This window comes from Paramisgurnus dabryanus, chromosome 13, assembly GCF_030506205.2.
Source record: "Paramisgurnus dabryanus chromosome 13, PD_genome_1.1, whole genome shotgun sequence".
NCBI lineage: Eukaryota > Metazoa > Chordata > Actinopteri > Cypriniformes > Cobitidae > Paramisgurnus > Paramisgurnus dabryanus.
Window position 1 is genome coordinate 38,093,312 of NC_133349.1, and position 5,286 is coordinate 38,098,597.

General features: G+C 32.8%; 1 long non-coding RNA gene across 1 annotated transcript; it reads left to right on the forward strand.

Moving 5' to 3' along the window:
* The first annotated feature begins 337 nt into the window (after positions 1–337).
* LOC135785355 (uncharacterized) lies at positions 338–2,718 on the forward strand. Its single transcript, XR_010546579.2, has 5 exons — positions 338–815; positions 1,403–1,462; positions 1,570–1,660; positions 1,759–1,838; positions 2,222–2,718. It is a non-coding gene; the product is annotated as an uncharacterized lncRNA (long non-coding RNA).
* Positions 2,719–5,286: the final 2,568 nt, after the last annotated feature.

Here is a 5,286-nt window from a genome sequence, read left to right on the forward strand (position 1 = left end):
CATATGATAATGCATGCTTGCACAAAGTCAGACCACATATTATAATGTTTGTCTTCAATCAATCAATTTAAACAAAAGAGATGGGGACTTTATAATATAATAAGGGTCCATATATCACAGTGAAAAAAGACATACATGTATTTTTACTTTAACATGAACTAATGCTGAGTTACAGCATATCCTAATGATAAACTATTGAAGAGTCATCATTAACTACGACCTGTTTTTCATTGTTAGTTAATGCAGTTTACAATAAATTAATTTGAGTTCATGTTGTAGTTAAGTTAGTTCAGTAAGTTACATGTCTTAACTCAGCATTAGTTTATATTTACTAATATTTAAGTAAGAATTCATTTAGGTATACGTTCAATGTTTCCAATGATGAGCCACTCATCCACTAAACCCAGAGATAATTCCTGAGGCATGTTTAAAGAGTTTTGTATTTCATCAAGAAGGTGCTGCTGATTCACAAAGATTTTATATTTAAGAAAATCTGAGCATCATTCCAAATAACTGTTAACATGTTTGTCAACTAAACATGTTTTGTAAACGTAATAAACTTTATAAAAATATTTTTTATTTTTTATTAATAATCAAGTATAAAGAACAATGCATAGTGTGAAAACGCGGATTATAAAAAGTATATTAAAGAAAAGGACTACATTTCCCAGAATGCACCTGCACCTACTCATCTGCCCCCACCCTTCAGGTGTGACTGCTCAACCTATGGGCTTGACGGGAAAATTCAAAATCGCGAACCGTTACTGCCTGGACTACTCCGTCTCTTATTTGTTTGTTTGCTCATCAACAGTAAGGTAAGTTTGATTTAATTCATTTGTCTGCATCGCGCTGATCGGTTGCCTATTTGTTCATATTATGTTATTAACTATGATTCGTTTTTGTCTTTATACTAGAACTGTTTGAATTTAAACCACAAACAGTAAAACATTAAGGTTATACGTGGTACACAGCGGTAAACATGAGGTTAAAAATACGCGAAGTAACATTCAAACCGGGCTGTTAAAAGAATCAATTCGATGTTTAAATTTTTAAAAACAAAACTTTAAAGAAGCCAAGATGAGACGTTATTTGCTTAAAACAAACAAAACAACAGTAACTCGTGTGTTTGAAATGTTAGCAGCTAGCAAGTGTCTCTCTGCTATTTTAAATGCTACTGACGATCTTTTGTTGTTTTAAAAGCTCATTCAGTTCTGGTAGATGCTGCTTATTTTTCAAGACTGTTTTAATAGCTTTATATTGATTTGTAACAAAGCCAGCTTCACTTTAAGAGAACCTAGATGCTAATTGTAAAGAAGCTTGGAGTCATAATATATTTAAACGTTATATGTTTGCTGTTCTTCATCTTTTTAAATATGAAGTCTATACATGTTTGTGTTTACAGAGGTCATGTACACTGTGGTCAACTTTGTGGACGATGAAGAGGTTTCTGGGTAAAGCTGATGTATGTTTAATCATTCAATGATTACATTAAATTAAAATCAAACATGTTAAATAGTAAACGGATGTATTGTGATATGTGATTTTGATTTTTAATTCTGTGTTTGCCAGAGAAATATAACGAAGTAACAGTGAAAGCTAAAACATCAGACTGATCCAGACACTGAAGAAATTGATGTCACTGCAATCTGGCCAAAATGATGTAAGTTTAATAATTAAATTATTAAATTAAAGAGGTTAAATCGTAAATAGATGTGTTATGATGTATGTGATTCTATTTTTTTATTCTGTGTTTGATAGACAACTATATTGAAGTAGCCTACTGTAATGAAGCTGCAGAACAACACAGAGACTCTGAGGACATCAACACAGAAAATTAAGTAAGAAGATTTATGAAGTATTATGAAGTTCTTTGATCATATATTGTTGTATCTTTGTACAGTTTAATGCAGTGGTTCTTAACCTTATTCCTGGAGGCCCACTGCTCTGCACATTTTGTATGTCTCCCTTATTTAACACACCTGATTCAAATCATCAGCTCATTAGAAGGGATCTCCATGAACTGAACTACGTCTGTCAGATAAAAGAGATATACAAAACATGCAGGGCAGTGGGCCTCCAGGAATTACGTTAAGAACCACTGGTTTAATGTTAACTTTCTAAAATGTACAACTTTAATTCTATGTCATTTGATTTGTCGTGTGTATGTGTATGTGTATTAGTATTATGCCAAATACTTATATGTACTTTTATATTTCCAAAGGGCTCCAAAGAGATGTCTGTCCAGATGAGGGTGCATCAACGTTACCTTTGCTGACAAGTATATGCTTTACAATGTAAAACCTAACAGTTAACTTAACTCAAACCATTTAAGGAAATCGGTTGCCTTAACCCATTAAGTTTAAAAAAAAAACATACATTTGAGTACTGTGAACTTAAGTCTTGTGCAATAATGCACTTATATTTAGTTAGTGTGAACTTAAATATAAGTGCATAACTGCATGTGACTCAATTTGTTTAAGTTCACAGTACTCAAATCAATGTGTTTTAAAACTTAAATGGTTTAATGCAACCGGTTTTCTTAAATGGTTTGAGTTTAGTTAACTTTTAGGTTTTACTGTGAGAAATTCTTGAATAATTCCAAGACAGAGCTCTGCAATTGAATCTACACTGCAAAAAATCACTTTCTATCTTAGGATTTTTATCTTGTTTTTAGTAGAAAAACTATAAATTCTTAAATCAAGATGTATTTTCTTGATGAGCAAAATTACCTAAGAAAATGTCTAGTTTTTAGACAAAAATATACAATTTAAGTAAATTTGTGCCTGAACAAGCAAAAATATATAACAATGGGGTGAGAAAATTGTGCTTGAATTAAGTTTAAGAAAAAAGAAAACTTAAGATTTTTTCTCACACCATTGGCAGATATTTTTGCTTGTTTTAAGCACAAATTCACTTAAATTGTGTGCATTTATTTATTTTGTCTAAAACTAGACTTATTTTCTTAGGTCATTTTGTTCATCAAGAAAAAGCATTTTATTTAAATAATATTTCTACTGAAAACGAGACAAAAATACTATGTAAGAAAGTCATTATTTTGCAGTGTAGGACTGATTTCTTGAACAACAACTATATTGATCTTGCTTTATTTTATTTAGATATTTACTACATTACAGTGGCAGCTGGTGACTTCTTTTTTTGTGAGCACTCGATGCAAAGTTTGTCACAACATGTATATAGCCAGTCATTTGTGTGGTTCAAAATATGTGTTCTGCGTGTATGTGCATCACGTGTTTTGACTAAACCCGTGATGCACATGGTTTACATGAAGCAACAAACACATTTTAAAAACACAAGCAACACACATGACACTCCGAACACTTATTTTGAATTTGCACCCCTCGGATGAGCAGTCACGAGCCGCCACTGCTACATTACATTGTACTGCTTTGAATGTAATTTTTATTGTTGCTTTTATTTTGTTTTATTTTACTCTAATATTGCTTTCTCTGTCTGTATATTTATGAGTTTAAATAGTATTGTTTATGTATGCAACTTTTAATATTTGTGTATAATATTATTTTGTTATTGTGACAATTGTGAATTGTTCAGTTTTTTTATTAAATAAACATTTCAAACTCAATTCAAGTTTTTTATTTTACATAAGGGTTTTGGGGTGTATATGAATATGAATATATATATATATATATATATATATATATATATATATATATATATATATATATATATATATATATATATATATAGTGGGGGGGTTTGTAGTCTATCTGCATAGCAGGCAAATAACCAATCAAGTCACTAAGCTATGAGGGCTTGGGTTGGGCTTAATACAAAGTGTAACCAATCAAATGATCTCAACTGGAAAGTTTCAAAGTTGTGTCCCAATAGTTGTCAGAGTTTTGGGAGGGGGTTTTAAAAGCAACCAATCAGTGTTGAGATTAAACACCAATGGAGACACTAGAATTGTGCAAAGGTGTGAAATCCCAGTACCTCTGCAGGTGTGAAAATGTCCCCTGACAAAATCTTCAATGGGATTATTTGCCATGGCAACAAATGGCTGCATGTACCACAGGAATATCCCATCAGCAAGATACATCCGAATTGGTATCATTACGGGAGTTTCCTAACTTGGTGGAATTAGAAGTTTACCCTCAGTGGAACTAGTAGATACATCCGAAAATCAGTGGTGTTTACAGGAGTTTCCTAGTACGGATACACCTCTTTTCATGCAGTGATAGATGTTCTAAATTCTCTCAATATTAGACAAAACGTGACAGGGCCAACGCATACTCGTAATCACACATTAGACTTAATTCTGTCACTCGGACTCAATATTAATGACGTCGAAATATCACCTCAGAGTGATGCAGTTTCTGACCATTACCTTGTGTCATACACTGTACTTCTAGATAGGATCACTCAATCTACAACATGCTACCGACTAGCCAGAACAATAATTTCCACCACTAAAGATAGCTTTATTAGCACTCTTCCAGACCTGTCCCAAATGAAACATGTAGCAGATAACTGTGACGATCTAGATATTGAAATAGAAAACCTAAACAATGTCTGTTCTAACATTCGAAAAAAGAGATTAAAAGAAAAACCGCCAGCTCCATGGTATGACCATCACACAGCAGCCCTTAAAAAGGCAGCTAGAAAAATGGAAAGAAATTATAGAAGCACAAAGTTAGAAGTATGGCGCGCAGCATGGAAACAGAGTGTTAAACACTACAAACAGGCTATTAAAACCGCCAGATCTACATATCTTAGCAAGCTTATAAATGAGAATCATAATAACCCTCGTTTCCTCTTTAGCACAGTTGCAAAACTGACAAGAAACAAAGAACAAACAGAAACCAATAGTAAACTTCAACACAATAGTAACGATTTCATGAACTTCTTTTCTAACAAAATTACGGCTATTAGGGAAAACATCATAACTACCCAAGCAGCCATCACTCTACCCATTAGTTCACTAAACACTAGATTACCATATGAACATTTTGATTCATTTAAACCTACTACAATAGATGAGCTCTCTAAACTAGTCACATCATCCAAATCATCGTCCTGTATATTAGACCCCGTTCCCACAAAACTACTTAAAGAGGTATTCCCTGTAGTGTCAACCCCGGTTCTAAATATCTTTAACTCATCGTTAAAAATAGGATACGTTCCAACAGCTTTCAAGCTAGCAGTTATTAAACCGCTGATTAAAAAACCACAGCTTGATCAGGGAGAGCTTAATAACTTTAGACCAATCTCAAATCTCCCTTTTCTTTCGAAAATATTAGAAAAAGTAGT